The sequence below is a fragment of the Salvelinus namaycush genome, unplaced genomic scaffold (assembly GCF_016432855.1).
Source record: "Salvelinus namaycush isolate Seneca unplaced genomic scaffold, SaNama_1.0 Scaffold3502, whole genome shotgun sequence".
NCBI classification, from domain to species: domain Eukaryota; kingdom Metazoa; phylum Chordata; class Actinopteri; order Salmoniformes; family Salmonidae; genus Salvelinus; species Salvelinus namaycush.
Genome location: NW_024060456.1, coordinates 4354 through 23830, shown reverse-complemented (window position 1 = coordinate 23830; position 19477 = coordinate 4354). Strand labels below are relative to the sequence as shown.

The 19477-nt window shown below is 46.5% G+C and overlaps 1 pseudogene; it reads right to left on the bottom strand.

Annotated features, from left to right (window-relative positions):
- Positions 1-5154: 5154 nt before the first annotated feature.
- On the bottom strand, positions 5155-18128 carry LOC120040421 (annotated as a pseudogene).
- Between the last annotated feature and the right edge of the window lie 1349 nt (positions 18129-19477).

Here is a 19477-nt window from a genome sequence, read left to right as displayed (position 1 = left end):
GAAATATCCCTTTAAGATGGAGAGTCTGCTGGCCATATGTCTGTAGTCTGGTAGTCTGCTGGCCTCTGTCTGTAGTCTGGTAGTCTGCTGCTCCTCTGTCTGTAGTCTGGTAGTCTGCTGGCCTCTGTCTGTAGTCTGGTAGTCTGCTGCTCCTCTGTCTGTAGTCTGGTAGTCTGCTGCTCCTCTGTCTGTAGTCTGGAAGTCTGCTGGCCTCTGTCTGTAGTCTGGTAGTCTGCTGCTCCTCTGTCTGTAGTCTGGAAGTCTGCTGGCCTCTGTCTGTAGTCTGGTAGTCTGCTGCTCCTCTGTCTGTAGTCTGGTAGTCTGCTGGCCTCTGTCTGTAGTCTGGTAGTCTGCTGCTCCTCTGTCTGTAGTCTGGTAGTCTGTTGCTCCTCTGTCTGTAGTCTGGTAGTCTGCTGCTCCTCTGTCTGTAGTCTGGTAGTCTGCTGGCCTCTGTCTGTAGTCTGGTAGTCTGCTGCCCATCTGTCTGTAGTCTGGTAGTCTGCTGGCCTCTGTCTGTAGTCTGGTAGTCTGCTGCTCCTCTGTCTGTAGTCTGGTAGTCTGCTGCTCCTCTGTCTGTAGTCTGGTAGTCTGCTGGCCTCTGTCTGTAGTCTGGTAGTCTGCTGCCCATCTGTCTGTAGTCTGGTAGTCTGCTGGCCTCTGTCTGTAGTCTGGTAGTCTGCTGCTCCTCTGTCTGTAGTCTGGTAGTCTGCTGGCCTCTGTCTGTAGTCTGGTAGTCTGCTGGCCTCTGTCTGTAGTCTGGTAGTCTGCTGCTCCTCTGTCTGTAGTCTGGTAGTCTGTTTCAGTGTGTTTGTCGATCCACTGTTTTATAGCAGACATTCAATACCTTACACAAATCCAGACATTGGGCTCATTGTTCATCTTTGGTAAATATTTTACTTATTGTGTTTCTTTGTATCATTTATTTGTATTTGCCACAAGCTGTGTACACAGTCGTATCAAAATCCTTTATCATCCCAGTCATCCCAGGGGTGCGTTCAGTTTGGTTCAACGTTTTGCTGCGTTGAGTAACGGTTTGTACTGAATGACACGTTTCCCAAAAACGGTGCGCACAGTTCTTCAACAGCCTTTGAAGCCATGATTTGTTTTTGTATATTACAGGAAATTAGATTTAAAACTGCAAATTGTCCTCTCAGCCTCATGTCAAAATGTGTAGAATATCAGGAAATAAGCTCTAAAACAGCTAAATGTTCTCTCAGCCTCATGGAAAAATGTGTAAAATAGCATGAGATTAGCTATAAAAAAAACGGTACATTTTTCTCTGACCAATGCCAAAATAGTAAATATCCCCCAAATAAAAATGCTATATATTTTTGGGGGGGTTGGACCTGGAACGTTGCGGGGGGCCCTGTGCGACTGCGCTACACCACTGGTATACAGTGCCTTCGGAAAGTATTCAGACCACTTGACTTTTTCCACATTTTGTTACATTACAGCCTTATTCTTAAATTGATTAAATTATATTTTTTCTTAATCAATCTACACACAATGCTCCATAACAAAAACGTGACAACAGGCTTAGACATTTTGCAAATGTAATAAAAATAAGAAACATAAATACCTTATTTAAATAACTATTCAGACCATTTGCTATGAGGCTCGGAATTGAACTCAGGTGCATCCTGTTTCCGTTGATCATCCTTGAGATGTTTCTACAACTTGATTGGAGTCCAACTGTGGTAAATTCAATTGATATGACATGATTTGGAAAGGTACACACCTGTCTATATAAGGTCCCACAGTTGACAGTGCACGTCAGAGCAAAAACTAAGCCATGAAGTCGAAGGAATTGTCCTTAGAGCTCCGAGACAGGATTGTGTCAAGGCACAGATCTTGGGAAGGGTGACAAAAAATGTCTGCAGCAATAAAATTCCCCAAAAACACAGTGGTCTCCATCATTCTTAAATGGAGAAAGTTTGGAACCAGAAAGACTCTTCTTAGAGTTGGCCGGCCGGCCAAACTGAGCAATCGGGGGAGAACGGCCTTGGTCAGGAAGGTAACCAAGAACCCGATGGTCAGGGAGGTAACCAAGAACCCGATGGTCACGTGGACAGAGCGCCAGAGTTCCTCTGTGGAGATGGGAGAACCTTCCAGAAGGGAAAACCATCTCTGCAGCACTCCACCAATCAGGCCTTTATGGTAGAGTGGCCAGACGGAAGCCACTCCTCAGTAAAAGGCACATGACAGCCCGCTTGGAGTTTGCCAAAAGGCACCTAAAGGACTCTCAGACCAGGAGAAACAAGATTCTCAGGTCTGATGAAATCAAGATTGAACTCTATGGCCTGAATGCCAAGCGCCACATCTGGAGGAAACCTGGCACCATCCCTACAGTGAAGCAAGGTGGTGGCAGCATGAACTGAGTTTAAATGCATTTGGGTAAGGTGTATGTAAACTTTCGACTTCAACTGTACTTGTGTAACGGTCACTGACTTTAGTGTTAGTCTCCTTATATTTTGCGTCATTCCATTGCATTGTTAGTTGGCTTTTCTTTCTTCTGTCACGTTCGTGTGGTTGTTGCTGAGGATCACTAGCAATAGTGTATCATATTAGACTAATGCATTACAAGATGTGCATTCTTTTGAGAAATGCAGCCTATTTTAATCATTATGTAACACAGACTATAAATATAAGTTTAAACCTGGAGCCTGGTGCATGGTTCACGATGGTTTTCATCACAGTTCCATGATTCGTGAGAATTATTAGATTTACAGGACAACTGTTCAACCCTTAGTGTACACTTTTCTCTCCTTCCAATATTTCATAGTTTGAAAAATGGAATATATAATAATAACCTTAAATAATATAGAAGATCAGAGTATTTTTTTTATCTACCAATTGGTGCTGAAAATGAGACGAATATGCCTGTATTTTAATGCCGTGTATTTACATGGCACGTATTTACATTGATCGCTAATATTCTGAACCCATTCTCTCCATATATTCTAGTGAGTCTGTGGAGAAATGTATAATTAAAGGTACACCACATTTAAAGGGATGGCTTTAGATAAATGTACTGAAAATCCTATTGAATGAAAACTACACGGGAAAACCAGTTGGCCAGCAAGTGGGAGGGTTTTTAAACAGTTGAATGAATGAATGAATGAACAACGCCTGCAAGGCCCGTTACGCACCTGCATAAGGTAAATCTGAACAGCAAGTACTGAGAAGTGGTTATGAATGGCTTGCGTAGAAATGGTTGAATCGGACCCTGTGACTTTAATACCAAACAGACAGCAATGACCACTGGAGGGGGGTTTCACCATGGCATTTTATTGTAAAAGAACCATGTGAATATATTTCTATATTTCCTTGTAAAATCAGCACAGGGGGTTGGTGGCACCTTAATTGGGGAGGACGGGCTTGTAGTAATGGCTTGAGCTGAATGAGTGGAGAGGTATCAAACACTTGGTTTCCATGGTTTCTATGCGTTTGATGCCATTCCATTCGCTCCGTTCCAGCCATTATTATGAGCCGTCCTCCCCTCAGCAGCCTCCACTGTAAGGCAGTGATCAGTTTGATTAAAAACATGGACAATAGACAGAGGGGAGTGCGCATATATAAAGGTGAATGGCCACATTATTATCCTCATCATCGTTCAATTTAATACCACAGTATCACTCACTGCCATACCTCGGTACTGTACGGTAGTGCACATGATACAGAAATATACAAATAATTATTTTAAATGTCATATTACCCCGCTGCATCCTGGGAAAACCTCTAAAAACCTTTAGTTCAGTGTTTTTCTCTTTCTTTTCAGTACGTGCTACTGATCCTAAGCATCCAGGAACTCATCTAGAAACTCCACTTCCCCCTGTACACACACACACACACACACACACACACACACACACACACACACACACACACACACACACACACACACACACACACACACACACACACACACACACACACACACACACACACACACAGGCACACACACACACACACACACATCACAGAGTTAGTATTGAACCTGAAGACTGAAACTGGGGATAACCATTCTCTGCTGTTTCCTGATGAATATGTAAATAAAGACTAACTACACTCTGATCAGGTAGAGCCTCCAATCTGGGTCTCCCGCTCTAGTCCTGGAGAGCTACTGGGTGTGCAGGCTTCTGCTCCAGCCCTGGAGAGCTACTGGGTGTGCAGGCTTCTGCTCCAGTCCTGGAGAACTACTGGGTGTGCAGGCTTCTGCTCCAGCCCTGGAGAACTACTGGGTGTGCAGGCTTCTGCTCCAGTCCTGGAGAACTACTGGGTGTGCAGGCTTCTGCTCCAGTCCTGGAGAACTACTGGGTGTGCAGGCTTCTGCTCCAGCCCTGGAGAACTACTGGGTGTGCAGGCTTCTGCTCCAGTCCTGGAGAACTACTGGGTGTGCAGGCTTCTGCTCCAGTCCTGGAGAACTACTGGGTGTGCAGGCTTCTGCTCCAGTCCTGGAGAACTACTGGGTGTGCAGGCTTCTGCTCCAGTCCTGGAGAACTACTGGGTGTGCAGGCTTCTGCTCCAGCCCTGGAGAACTACTGGGTGTGCAGGCTTCTGCTCCAGTCCTGGAGAACTACTGGGTGTGCAGGCTTCTGCTCCAGTCCTGGAGAACTACTGGGTGTGCAGGCTTCTGCTCCAGCCCTCCTCTAACACAACTGACTCAGCTCATGAAAGTACTGATGAACAGCTCATTAGCTTAACTATGTGTGTTACAGTTTGACAGTAGGGTAGCTTTACAGGAGGAGGGTTGGCCACTCCTGACCTAGACTAGTCTTGCTGCCATCTATGGTTATTAGCCATGTCTGTGTTGTTTTGAGTGATCAGCGCCACCCTGTGGTGAGGTCTAATACAGCAGTCTGGTAAACACTGGTCACATTGTACCGTTGGACACAGGTCATGTGATCTGAAAGGAATCTGGGGTTTCTCCCTAGTTTTTCTCCCTACAGAAATATTACATAGAGAGCCCTGCTAAGAACCAAGACACTGTTGTGGACTGATGTTCTGTAAGAACCAAGACACTCTTGTGGACAGATGTTCTGTAAGAACCAAGACACTCTTGTGGACTGATGTTCTGTAAGAACCAACAACAGTGATACTAGCGACACAAATGGAGACACACTCTCTCTCTCTCAAACACACACACACACCTCATCACTCGCTAGGCGTTGCCTGGGGAACTCCAGCATCTGTAGCTGCATGGTGGTCTGGTTCAAGTACCGCCTCCTAAAACACACACATACGTCAAATCAATGTTGACAAGCAAACCCAAACGAAGAACTCAGTCAACAGGTTAAAAAACAACCAATGACGGGCGTCAAATGACCTGCAAACAGAGATTGTGTGTGTGTGTGTGTGTGTGTGTGTGTGCACCTGTGCTGAAATGTGTGCATAATATAAAATCAAATGTTATTTGTCACATGCGTCAAATACAACAGGTGTAGTAGACCTGACAGTGAAATGCTGAATACAACAGGTGTAGTAGACCTGACAGTGAAATGCTGAATACAACAGGTGTAGTAGACCTTACAGTGAAATGCTGAATACAACAGGTGTAGTAGACCTTACAGTGAAATGCTGAATACAACAGGTGTAGTAGACCTCACAGTGAAATGCTGAATACAACAGGTGTAGTAGACCTGACAGTGAAATGCTGAATACAACAGGTGTAGTAGACCTTACAGTGAAATGCTGACTACAACAGGTGTAGTAGACCTTACAGTGAAATGCTGAATACAACAGGTGTAGTAGACCTTACAGTGAAATGCTGAATACAACAGGTGTAGTAGACCTGACAGTGAAATGCTGAATACAACAGGTGTAGTAGACCTTACAGTGTAATGCTGAATACAACAGGTGTAGTAGACCTCACAGTGAAATGCTGAATACAACAGGTGTAGTAGACCTTACAGTGTAATGCTGAATACAACAGGTGTAGTAGACCTCACAGTGAAATGCTGAATACAACAGGTGTAGTAGACCTTACAGTGAAATGCTGAATACAACAGGTGTAGTAGACCTTACAGTGAAATGCTGAATACAACAGGTGTAGTAGACCTCACAGTGAAATGCTGAATACAACAGGTGTTGTAGACCTTACAGTGAAATGCTGAATACAACAGGTGTAGTAGACCTCACAGTGAAATGCTGAATACAACAGGTGTAGTAGACCTTACAGTGAAATGCTGAATACAACAGGTGTAGTAGACCTCACAGTGAAATGCTGAATACAACAGGTGTAGTAGACCTTACAGTGAAATGCTGAATACAACAGGTGTAGTAGACCTCACAGTGAAATGCTGAATACAACAGGTGTAGTAGACCTTACAGTGAAATGCTGAATACAACAGGTGTAGTAGACCTTACAGTGAAATGCTGAATACAACAGGTGTAGTAGACCTTACAGTGAAATGCTGAATACAACAGGTGTAGTAGACCTTACCGTGAAATGCTGAATACAACAGGTGTAGACCTTACCGTGAAATGCTGAATAAAACAGGTGTAGTAGACCTCACCGTGAAATGCTGAATACAACAGGTGTAGACCTCACCGTGAAATGCTGAATACAACAGGTGTAGACCTCACCGTGAAATGCTGAATACAACAGGTGTAGACCTTACCGTGAAATGCTGAATACAACAGGTGTAGACCTTACCGTGAAATGCTGAATACAACAGGTGTAGACCTTACCGTGAAATGCTGAATACAACAGGTGTAGACCTTACAGTGAAATGCTGAATACAACAGGTGTAGACCTTACCGTGAAATGCTGAATACAACAGGTGTAGACCTTACCGTGAAATGCTGAATACAACAGGTGTAGACCTTACCGTGAAATGCTGAATACAACAGGTGTAGACCTTACAGTGAAATGCTGAATACAACAGGTGTAGACCTTACCGTGAAATGCTGAATACAACAGGTGTAGACCTTACAGTGAAATGCTGAATACAACAGGTGTAGACCTTACCGTGAAATGCTGAATACAACAGGTGTAGACCTCACAGTGAAATGCTGAATACAACAGGTGTAGACCTTACAGTGAAATGCTGAATACAACAGGTGTAGACCTTGCTGTGAAATGCTGAATACAACAGGTGTAGACCTTACCGTGAAATGCTGAATACAACAGGGGTAGACCTTACAGTGAAATGCTGAATACAACAGGTGTAGACCTTACAGTGAAATGCTGAATACAACAGGTGTAGACCTTGCTGTGAAATGCTGAATACAACAGGTGTAGACCTTGCTGTGAAATGCTGACTTACAAGCTCTTAACCAACAATGCGGTATAATAAATAGAATTAATAAAATATTTACTAAATAAACTAAAGTAAAAAATTTCATTAAAAGTAACACAATAAAATAACAATAACGAGGCTATATACAGGGGATACCGGTACTGAGTCAATGTGCAGGGTACAGGTTAGTTGAGGTAATTTGTACATGTAGGTAGGGGTGAAGTGACTATGCATAGATAATAAACAGCGAGTAGCAACAGTGTAAAAACTGCTCGTCCAGGTAGCCATTTGATTAACTGTTCAGCAGTCTTATGGCTTTGGGGTAGAAGCTGTTCAGGAGCCTTTTGGACCTAGACTTGACGCTCCGGTACCGCTTGCCGTGCGGTAGCAGAGAGAACAGTCCATAACTAGGGTGACTGGAGTGTGTGTTTGTATGTTATGTGTCTTACCGATCTAGGTAGGAAGTCTTCGTCACCGAGTTCGTACTTGTCTCTGTGGTACTGGTAATAAACCACGTTCTTCATCACCTCATCCCTGGGGTCAAACAACATGTAGCTGGCTACACCGCGTTCTTCAGGTCCTTCACTGGGGAGGCAAGAGCAGCGTCAGTGTTTTGGATTTTACTATCCTTGTTGTGACTTTTCTGGAGACATTTCGCTGGTCCCAACAATGAAAAAGGCTATTTTATAGAATTAGGGTTAAGGGTTAGAATTAGGGGTTAGAATTAGGTTAGGGTTAGAATTAGGGTTAGGGGTTAGAATTAGGGTTAGGTTTAGGTTAGGGGTTAGAATTAGGGTTAGGTTTAGGTTAGGGTTAGAATTAGGGTTAGGTTTAGGTTAGGGTTAGAATTAGGGTTAGTGTCACTTAGTTATCTTTGTTTTCTGTAATATTTTGGTTAGGTCAGGGTGTGACAGGGGGGATGTTTGTGTGTATTTGTCTCGTCTTGGGTGGTTGTATGGTATAGGGGGTTTTGGTAGAGTGTATGGGTTTGTGTTGAGTGTTGAGTGTAGGTGTCTAGGTAAGTCTATGGTTGCCTGAATGGTTCTCAATCAGAGACAGCTGTCATTCATTGTCTCTGATTGGGAGCCATATTTAAGGCAGCCATAGGCATTAGGCTATGGTGGGTAATTGTCTATGTGTAGTGTTTAGTGTCAGCACTATTTGTTTGTATAGCTTCACGATCGTCAGTTTGTTGTTTTTGTTCGTTTGTAAGTGTTTGTTGGTCTTCATTAAAGAAGATGTATTTCTCTCACGCTGCGCCTTGGTCCACTCTTCCTCAAAGTTACGACGATCGTGACAGAATTACCCACCAAACTCGGACCAAGCAGCGTGTTAAGCAGCAGCACGAGCAGTGCATACAGGATTCTTGGACTTGGGAGGAGATACTGGAAGGTAAGGGACCTTGGGCACAACCGGGAGAATATCGCCTCCCTCGTGAAGAGCTGGAGGCAGCTAAAGCCGAGAGGAGGCGATATGAGGAGGCAGCACGGAAGCAAGGCTGGAAGCCCGCGAGTAAAACCCAAAAATTTCTTGGGGGGGGCGGCTACAACGGAGTGTGGCGAAGTCAGGTAGGGGACCTGCGCCAACTCCCTATGCTTACCGTGGAGTGTGAGAGTACGGGCAGACACCGTGTTATGCGGTAGAGCGCATGGTGTCTCCTGTACGTGTGCATAGCCCGGTGCGGATTATTCCACCTCCCCGCACTGGCAGGGCTAGATTGAGTATTGAGCCAGGTGCCATGAAGCCGGCTCAACGCGTCTGGTCTCCAGTGCGTCTCCTCGGGCCGGCATACATGGCACTAGCCTTACGCATGCTGTCCCCGGTTCGCCTACACAGCCCAGTGCGGGTTATTCCACCTCCCCGCACTGGTCGGGCTACGGAGAGCATACAACCAGGTAAGGTTGGGCAGGCTCAGTGCTCAAGGGAGCCAGTACGCCTGCATGGTCCGGTATATCCGGCGCCACCTCCCCGCCCCAGCCCAGTACCACCAGTGCCAACACCACGCACCAGGCTTCCAGTGTGTCTCCAGAGCCCTGTTCCTCCTCCACGCACTCGCCCTATGGTGCGTGTCTCCAGCCCGGTACCACCAGTTCCGGCACCACGCACCAAGCCTCCTGTGCGTCTCCAGAGTCCTGTGCGTCCTGTTGCTGCTCCCCGCACTAGCCTTGAGGTGCGTGTCCTTAGCCCGGTACCTCCAGTTCCGGTACCACGCACCAGGCCTACTGTGCGCCTCAGCCGGCCAGAGTCTGCCGTCTGCCCAGAGCCGCCTGCACTGTCCGTCTGCCCAGAGCCGCCTGCGCTATCCGTCTGCCCAGAGCCGCCTGCGCTGCCCGTCTGCCCAGAGCCGCCTGCGCTGCCCGTCTGCCCAGAGCCGTCAAAGCTGCCCGTCTGTCCCGAGCCGTCAAAGCTGCCCGTCTGTCCCGAGCCGTCAGAGCTGCCCGTCTGTCCCGAGCCGTCAGAGCTGCCCGTCTGTCCCGAGCCGTCAGAGCTGCCCGTCTGTCCCGAGCCGGCAGAGCTGCCCGTCTGTCCCGAGCCGGCAGAGCTGCCCGTCTGTCCCGAGCCGGCAGAGCTGCCCGTCTGTCCCGAGCCTTCAAAGCCGCCCGTCTGTCCCGAGCCGTCTGCCAGACAGGAGCAGTCAGAGCCGTCCGCCAGACAGGAGCAGCCAGAGCTGTCCGCCAGACAGGAGCAGCCAGAGCCGTCCGCCAGACAGGAGCAGCCAGAGCCGTCCGCCAGACAGGAGCAGCCAGAGCCGTCCGCCAGACAGGAGCAGCCAGAGCCGTCCGCCAGACAGGAGCAGCCAGAGCGTCCGCCAGACAGGATCAGCCAGAGCCGTCAGCCAGCCATGACCAGCCAGAGCCGTCAGCCAGCCATGACCAGCCAGAGCCGTCAGCCAGCCATGACCAGCCAGAGCCGTCAGCCAGCCATGACCAGCCAGAGCCGTCAGCCAGCCATGACCAGCCAGAGCCGTCAGCCAGCCATGACCAGCCAGTGCCGTCAGCCAGCCAGGATCTGCCAGAGCCGCCAGCCAGCCAGGATCTGCCAGAGCCGCCAATCAGCCAGGATCTGCCAGAGCCGCCAGTCAGCCAGGATCTGCCAGAGCCACCAAAGCGGGTATTAACTATGGTGGAGTGGGGGCAACGTCCCGCACCCGAGCCGCCGCCGTAGGAAGGCCCACCCGGACCCTCCCCTTCTGTGTCAGGTTTTGCGGCCGGAGTCCGCACCTTTGGGGGGGGGGGGTACTGTCACGCCCTGGCCTTAGTTATCTTTGTTTTCTGTAATATTTTGGTTAGGTCAGGGTGTGACAGGGGGGATGTTTGTGTATTTGTCTCGTCTTGGGTGGTTGTATGGTATAGGGGGTTTTGGTAGAGTGTATGGGTTTGTGTTGAGTGTAGGTGTCTAGGTAAGTCTATGGTTGCCTGAATGGTTCTCAATCAGAGACAGCTGTCATTCATTGTCTCTGATTGGGAGCCATATTTAAGGCAGCCATAGGCATTAGGCTATGGTGGGTAATTGTCTATGTGTAGTGTTTAGTGTCAGCACTATTTGTTTGTATAGCTTCACGATCGTCAGTTTGTTGTTTTTGTTCGTTTGTAAGTGTTTGTTGGTCTTCATTAAAGAAGATGTATTTCTCTCACGCTGCGCCTTGGTCCACTCTTCCTCAAAGTTACGACGATCGTGACAGTTAGGTTTAGGTTAGGGGTTAGAATTAGGGTTAGGGGTTAGAATTAGGGTTAGGGGTTAGGGAAAATAGGATTTTGATTGGGAATTAATTGTTTGGTCCCCACAAGGACAGCAAAACAAGCATGTGTGTGTGCGTTTGGGTAATAATGTTTAAAATAAAAATGTAGTTACATTGTGCAGTGTCATACTGATACCACAGCAACACCACAGCAATACCACAGTAATACCACAGCAATACCACAGTAATACCACATTACTACCACAGCGATACCACAGCAATACCACAGTAATACCACAGCAACACCACAGCAATACCACAGCAATACCACAGTAATACCACATTACTACCACAGCGATACCACAGCAATACCACAGCAATACCACAGTAACACCACAGTAACACCACAGCAATACCACAGCAATACCACAGTAACACCACAGTAACACCACAGCAATACCACAGCAATACCACAGCAATACCACAGTAACACCACAGCAATACCACAGCAATACCACAGTAACACCACAGTAACAACACAGCAATACCACAGCAATACCACAGTAACACCACAGTAACAACACAGCAATACCACAGTAACACCACAGTAACACCACAGTAACACCACAGTAACACCACAGTAACAACACAGCAATACCACAGTAACACCACAGTAACACCACAGTAACACCACAGCAATACCACAGCAATACCACAGTAACACCACAGTAACAACACAGCAATACCACAGCAATACCACAGTAACACCACAGCAATACCACAGTAACACCACAGCAATACCACAGCAATACCACAGTAACACCACAGCAATACCACAGTAACACCACAGTAACAACACAGCAATACCACAGCAATACCACAGTAACACCACAGCAATACCACAGTAACACCACAGCAATACCACAGTAACACCACAGCAATACCACTGTAACACCACAGTAATATAAGACCTTGAAGAAGTCCCTCAGAGCCAGATCCATGTCTGACAGTGACGTTCGGTAGTTATCACCGTTATACGCCCGCACTGCTCGCACAAACAACATCTGGAACAACAACACACGGTGATACAGTAACACAACATTACAACACGTTCATTGTAACTAGATTAGAAGACCAGACTTATTTCACCAGAACACAGAGCACCAGAACACCAGAACACAGAACAGAGAACACAGAACACCAGAACACAGAACACAGAACACAGAACACAGAGAACCAGAACACAGAACACCAGAACAGAGAACAGAGAACACAGAACACCAGAACACAGAACACAGAACACAGAACACAGAGAACCAGAACACAGAACACCAGAACAGAGAACAGAGAACACAGAACACCAGAACACCAGAACACAGAACACAGAACACAGAGAACCAGAACACAGAGCACCAGAACACAGAACAGAGAGCATCGGAACACAGAGCACCGGAACACAGAGCACCAGAACACAGAACACAGAACAGAGAACACAGAACACCAGAACACAGAACACAGAACAGAGAACACAGAACACCAGAACACAGAACACAGAACAGAGAACACAGAACACCAGAACACAGAGCACCGGAACACCAGAGCACCGGAACACCAGAACACAGAACACAGAACACCAGAACACAGAACACAGAGCACTGGAACACAGAGCACTGGAACACCAGAGCACCGGAACACCAGAACACAGAACACAGAACACCAGAACACAGAACACAGAACACAGAGCACCGGAACACCAGAACACAGAACACAGAACACCAGAACACAGAGCACTGGAACACAGAACACAGAACACAGAGCACCGGAACAGAGAGCACCGGAACACAGAGCACCGGAACACAGAGCACCAGAACACAGAACACAGAACACAGAGCACCGGAATACAGAACACAGAACACAGAGCACCGGAACACAGAGCACCGGAACACAGAGCACCGGGACACAGAGCACCGGAACACAGAGAACCGGAATACAGAACACAGAGCACCGGAATACAGAGCACCAGAACACAGAACACAGAACACAGAGCACCGGAATACAGAACACAGAACACAGAGCACCGGAACACAGAGCACCGGAACACAGTGCACCGGAACACAGAGCACCGGAACACAGAGCACCGGAATACAGAGCACCGGAACACCAGAACACAGAACACAGAACACCGGAACTGGCGTACTGTTTTTAAAAATAAAATAATTGTGAGCGTCAAGGAAGGCCTATATCAACGATCTCAGGACCTTTTCAAACATCCAACATCTAAAGTCTATTTCTAGTCATCAGGCTGCAACTGAGACCTCAGCCTAACACTTGGAGTAAGCCTTTACGTCCTCCTATGACGTCAACCTGATACCCCTAACCCCATCTAACCTATGGAGATCATTATAAAGCAGCTTTCCCAACCCCATCTAACCCATGGAGATCATTATAAAGCAGCTTTCTTTTGGCGCTTGTGTGTGTGTGTGTGTGTGTGTGTGTGTGTGTGTGTGTGTGTGTGTGTGTGTGTGTGTGTGTGTGTGTGTGTGTGTGTGTGTGTGTGTGTGTGTGTGTGTGTGTGTGTGTGTGTGTGTGTGTGTGTGTGTGTGTGTACAACTGTACATGTGTGATTACCTCGTAGGACTTGGTCTCCAGGTCTGTGAGGTGTTCCTCAGCTCCAGGTAGAGTCCTGTAGTAGTCCGTGTTTCTCTGCATCACCTCATCATCAGGGTGCTTCAGGGGGAAGCTGTGGGCAGCAGACACGGCCTTGGTTATCAGACAGAAGGAGACAGGAGGAGACAGGAGGAGAAAGGAGGAGACAGGAGGAGACAGGAGGAGAAAGGAGAGAGGACAGGAGGAGACAGGAGGAGAAAGGAGAGAGGACAGGAGGAGACAGGAGGAGACAGGAGGAGAGAGGAGGAGACAGGAGGAGAGTAGAGGAGACAGGAGGAGAGTAGAGGAGACAGGAGGAGAGGAGGAGACAGGAGGAGAGAGGAGGAGACAGTTACATACACACAGAAACAAACATGCACACGAGCACAAACACACACACACACACACACACACACAAAACAGAGGCAGACACACACACACACAAAACAGAGGCAGACACACACACACAGCCTGTAGACCAGTACAGTAGTATAATATACAGCCTGTAGACCAGTACAGTAGTATAATATACAGCCTGTAGACCAGTACAGTAGTATAATATACAGCTTGTAGACCAGTACAGTAGTACAATATACAGCTTGTAGACCAGTACAGTAGTATAATATACAGCCTGTAGACCAGTACAGTAGTATAATATACAGCTTGTAGACCAGTACAGTAGTACAATATACAGCTTGTAGACCAGTACAGTAGTATAATATACAGCCTGTAGACCAGTACAGTAGTATAATATACAGCCTGTAGACCAGTACAGTAGTACAATATACAGCTTGTAGACCAGTACAGTAGTATAATATACAGCCTGTAGACCAGTACAGTAGTATAATATACAGCTTGTAGGCCAGTACAGTAGTATAATATACAGCTTGTAGACCAGTACAGTAGTATAATATACAGCTTGTAGACCAGTACAGTAGTATAATATACAGCCTGTAGACCAGTACAGTAGTACAATATACAGCCTGTAGACCAGTACAGTAGTATAATATACAGCCTGTAGACCAGTACAGTAGTATAATATACAGCTTGTAGACCAGTACAGTAGTACAATATACAGCCTGTAGACCAGTACAGTAGTATAATATACAGCCTGTAGACCAGTACAGTAGTATAATATACAGCCTGTAGACCAGTACAGTAGTATAATATACAGCCTGTAGACCAGTACAGTAGTACAATATACAGCCTGTAGACCAGTACAGTAGTATAATATACAGCTTGTAGGCCTACACAATTGGAATGAAAGGTTCTGGATAGAACAGGAAAGGGTTATAATGCTTACTTCATGTATGGCACCCCTAAAGGTTCCACAGTGCCTTCAGAAATTATTCAGACCCCTTGACTTATTCCACATTTTGTTACGTTACGTTACAGCATGTATTAAATTATTTATTTCCTCATCAATCTACACACAATACCCCACAATGACAAAGCAAAGGAACTCTAAAGCTCTGTCAGAGTGACTATCGGGTTCTTGGTCACCTCCCCCAAGGCCCTTCTCCCCCGATTTCTCAATTTGGCCGGGTGGCCAGCTCTAAGAAGAGTCTTGGTGGTTCTAAACTTCTTCCATTTAAGATTGATGGAAGGCCACTGTGTATTTGGGGACCTTCAATGCTGCAGAAAATGTTTTGGTACCCTTCCCCAGATCTGTGCCTCGCCACAATCCTGTCTCGGGGAGCTCTACGGACAATTCCTTCGACCTCATGGCTTGGTTTTTGCTCTGACATGCGCCGTCAACTGTGGGACCTTATATAGACAGGTGTGTGTCTTTCCAAATCATGTCCAATCAATTGAATTTACCAGAGGTGGACTACAATCAAGTTGTAGAAACATCTCAAGGATGATCAATGGAAACAGGATGCACCTGAGCTCAATTTCGAGTCTCATAGCAAAGGTAAAGAATACTTATTTAAATAAGGTATTTCTGTTGTTTATTTTGAATACATTTGCAAAACATTCTAAAAACTTTTCACTTTGTCATAATGGGGTATTATTGTGTGTAGATTGCTGAGGATTTGTATTTTTTTTAATCCATTTTAGAATAATGCTGTAACGTAACAAAATGTGGAATGAGTCAAGGAGTCTGAATACTTTCCGAAGGCACTGTATATAGAACCCTTTTGCAGGGTTCTTTGATCAGAACCCCAGTGGATTTTCTTCACTGAACCTAACTTGGTCCCATATAGAACCTTTGGTTTCCATGCAGGGTTCTATATGGAACCAATTTCAATTATATATAAACTCCGCAAAAAAAAAAAACGTCCTCTCACTGTCAACTGCATTTATTTTCAGCAAACTTAACATGTGTACATTTTGTATGAAAATAACAAAATTCAACTGAGACATAAACTGTGTGACTAACAGAAATGGAATAATGTGTCCCTGAACAAAGGGGGGGTCAAACTCAAAAGTAACAGTCAGTATCTGGTGTGGCCACCAGCTGCATTAAGTACTGCAGGTGCTTCTCCTCCTCATGGACTGCACCAGATTTGCCAGTTCTTGCTGTGAGATGTTACCCCACTCTTCCACCAAGGCACCTGCAAGTTCCCAGACATTTCTGGGGGGAATGGCCCTAGCCCTCACCCTTTTTGCCAGTCCTGTCTGGTCCAGCGACGGTGGGTTTGTGCCCATAGGTGACGTTGTTGGCGGTGATGTCTGGTGAGGACCTGTCTTTACAACAGGCTTGCAAGCCCTCAGTCCAGCCTCTCTCGGCCTATTGCGGACAGTCTGAGCACTGATGAGGGACTGTGCGTTCCTTGTGTAACTCGGGCAGTTGTTGTTGCCATCCTGTACCTGTCCCGCAGGTGTGATGTTCGGATGTACCGATCCTGTGCAGGTGTTGTTACACATGGTCTGCCACTGTGAGGACAATCAGCTGTCTGTCCTGTCTCCCTGTAGTGCTGTCTTAGGCGTCTCACAGTACGGACAATGCAATTTATAATTTTTTTATTTCACCTTTATTTAACCAGGAAGGCCAGTTGAGAACAAGTTCTCATTTACAACTGCGACCTGCCAAGTTAAAGCAAAGCAGTGTGACACAAACAACAACACAGAGTTACACATGGAATAAACAAACGTACAGTCAATAACACAATATATATTTATTTTTTATTTTTTAAATAAGTCTATATACAGTGTGTGCAAATGGCGTGAGGAGGTAAGGCCATAGTAGCGAAGTAATTACAATTTAGCAAATTAACATTGGAGTGATATATGTGCAGATGATGATGTGCAAGTAGAAATACTGGTGTGCAAAAGAGCAGAAAAGTAAATACAAAATCCAATATGGGGATGAGGTAGGTATATTGGATTGTCTATTCACAGATGGGCTATGTACAGCTGCAGTGATCGGTTAGCTACTCAGATAGCTGATAAAGTTTGTGAGGGAAATATAAGTCTCCAACTTCAGCGATTTTGCAATTTGTTCCAGTCATTGGCAGCAGAGAACAGGGAGGAAAGGCAGCCAAAGGAGGTGTTGGCTTTGGGGATGACCAGTGAGATATACCTGCTGGAGCGCGTGCTACGTGGTGTTGTTATCGTTACCAGTGAGTTGAGATAAGGCAGAGCTTTACCTAGCAAAGACTTATAGATGACCTGGAGCCAGTGGGCCTGGTGACGAATATGAAGCGAGGGCCCTGGCCACATCTGCAGTCCTCATGTTTCCTTGCAGCATGCCTAAGGCACGTTCACGCAGATGAGCAGGGACTCTGGGCATCTTTCTTTTGGTGTTTTTCAGAGTCAGTAGAAAGGCCTCTTTAGTGTCCTAAGTTGTCATAACTGTGACCTTAACTGCCTACAGTCTGTAAAGCTGTTAGTGTCTTAACGACGTTCATTAATTGTTTATGGTTCATTGAACAAGCATGGGAAACAGTGTTTAAACCCTTTACAATGAAGATCTGTGAAGTTATTTGGATTTTTACGATTTATCTTTGAAAGACAGGGTCCTGAAAAAGGGACGTTTCTTTTTTTTACTGAGTTTAGAACCTTATTACCCTTTTTGGTTCTATCCAGAACCCTTTTTTGTAAGAGTGTACACTCATCTACATGGTTCCAAAAGTAATTGAAAAACACTTAATTTAAAAAAATATATAAACTACAATTTAAAAACGACTTTTTTATATACCAAATGTATTCAGTTATAGTTGTTTTTTGAGAGACAGGCAGCTCTACAGATTGAGATCAGCGCTCCTCTGTTCCATACAGCAGAGAACAGCCCTGACTTTCAGCTCTGAAGGAGGCGAACTGCGGGTATTTATAGGGTTCTCGTTTCTCGAACGCCTCCACGGTGTCCTGGCTGGGCATGGTCTGTCTGAAGGCGGGCAGCCGCTGTTTGCACCGCTTCAGTCACTGCGCCCGTCCTCTTCATAAGGTTACCGAACACTCGCAGCTCTGGGAAGTCGGTAAACTTCTCCACTCCGCACGGAGCTGCAGTTGAGGTTGCAGGCCTCGCTGTCCCTGAGCAGTCGGTACAACCGGAGAGACACCTCGAGGTAGTCTACTGTCTCCTGCCATTTCTCTCCGGTGTACTGATCCAGCGTAGTATTTATACGCGGAGTTCATGTCGCGGGAAACTCGTAAAGTTGTATTTCTCGTATTAACTGAAAACGCGAATAGAAGAAGAGAGAATTGCGGAATGGTTGGGGTTGAAATATTTAGTTTATGTGTAAAGGTTGGACGGATGTCCTAAATCTACGTCTCTATTCTATTCTGCTCTGCTGCTTGCGTGAGACAGGGACCGCCTCTACCCCCACCACTTATCCCGACACAACTCTCCCTCCCCATTCTGCTCTGTGCCTTGCGTGAGACAGGGACCGCCTCTACCCCCACCACTTATCCCGACACAACTCTCCCTCCCCGGATTACTCCGGGCACCTCCCCTAATTACCGCAGTAACACTGGTTGGGGGCAACCAGACCACTGCACTAACCCGTAGCTTATTAACCTCAATGTAAATGAGTGTCACAAAGTCACAGATCAAGTGTTTTCCACTATTGCACCCCATACCAGATGCCAAATGGCCACACAATGGAGTGTGATTGATTTCACCCAGAGACAATGAGAAGTGGCCAGGTGAATGGTGAGTTTATAACTTTCAATAGGCAACATGAAAGTGCTTGTTCGGTTGTGTTCGGCTTTATGTTTAGTATAGATTATATGTTAGAAAAGTAGCATATTCTATCACCCACTAATTCGAATTGTCTCTGTAGCCTGCAGCTTCCCCTATCCCCTGCCACGTCGAGACATTCCAGAGAGCTAAAGGGGGGGGGGGCAGAAAAATCCCCTGAAAAATACTTACACACTGGCCCGCCACCACACCCCCACCCCGTCATAGCTCCGCTTGTAATATCCCCTCAAACTGCATTTGCCTATATAGGCTACATGTATTCTATTCTACAGTAGTACATTTGTGTCTGGGGGTCTTGTGGGGGGTCTTGCAGTGGTGATGCAGTCTATTTGGTCTCCAGCCGTGACTACTAGGCCCTCCGTTTGCCGTTTCCACGTCAACACGTCTGCTGTGTGCTACTGCGCCTGCGCCCATTCTATTCAAGCCCGAACGGACTGGGATCAAGGGAAGAAGACAGAACGGGAAGAAGAAGATCACAGGAACCGAAACAACCTGCGAGAGTGAAAAAGAGAGCAGTAGCAACCGTTAAAGTCTCGGTTAACCACCTTCATTTTTGTCGGTAAAGGATAGTGCTATGAAAATGAACCAGTGCGTGCACGGGATGATCTATCTGGCGGTTCTGGTGGCGTTTGCCGCCTGTGACGCCCCTCCGGTACCGTTAGATGACATCGTGATTGAGAAAACGTTCGTGCCGGAGCAGTGCGGGCGCGCTGTGAAAGTAGGGGACTATGTCCGTTACCACTATAACGGCATGTTCCCCGATGG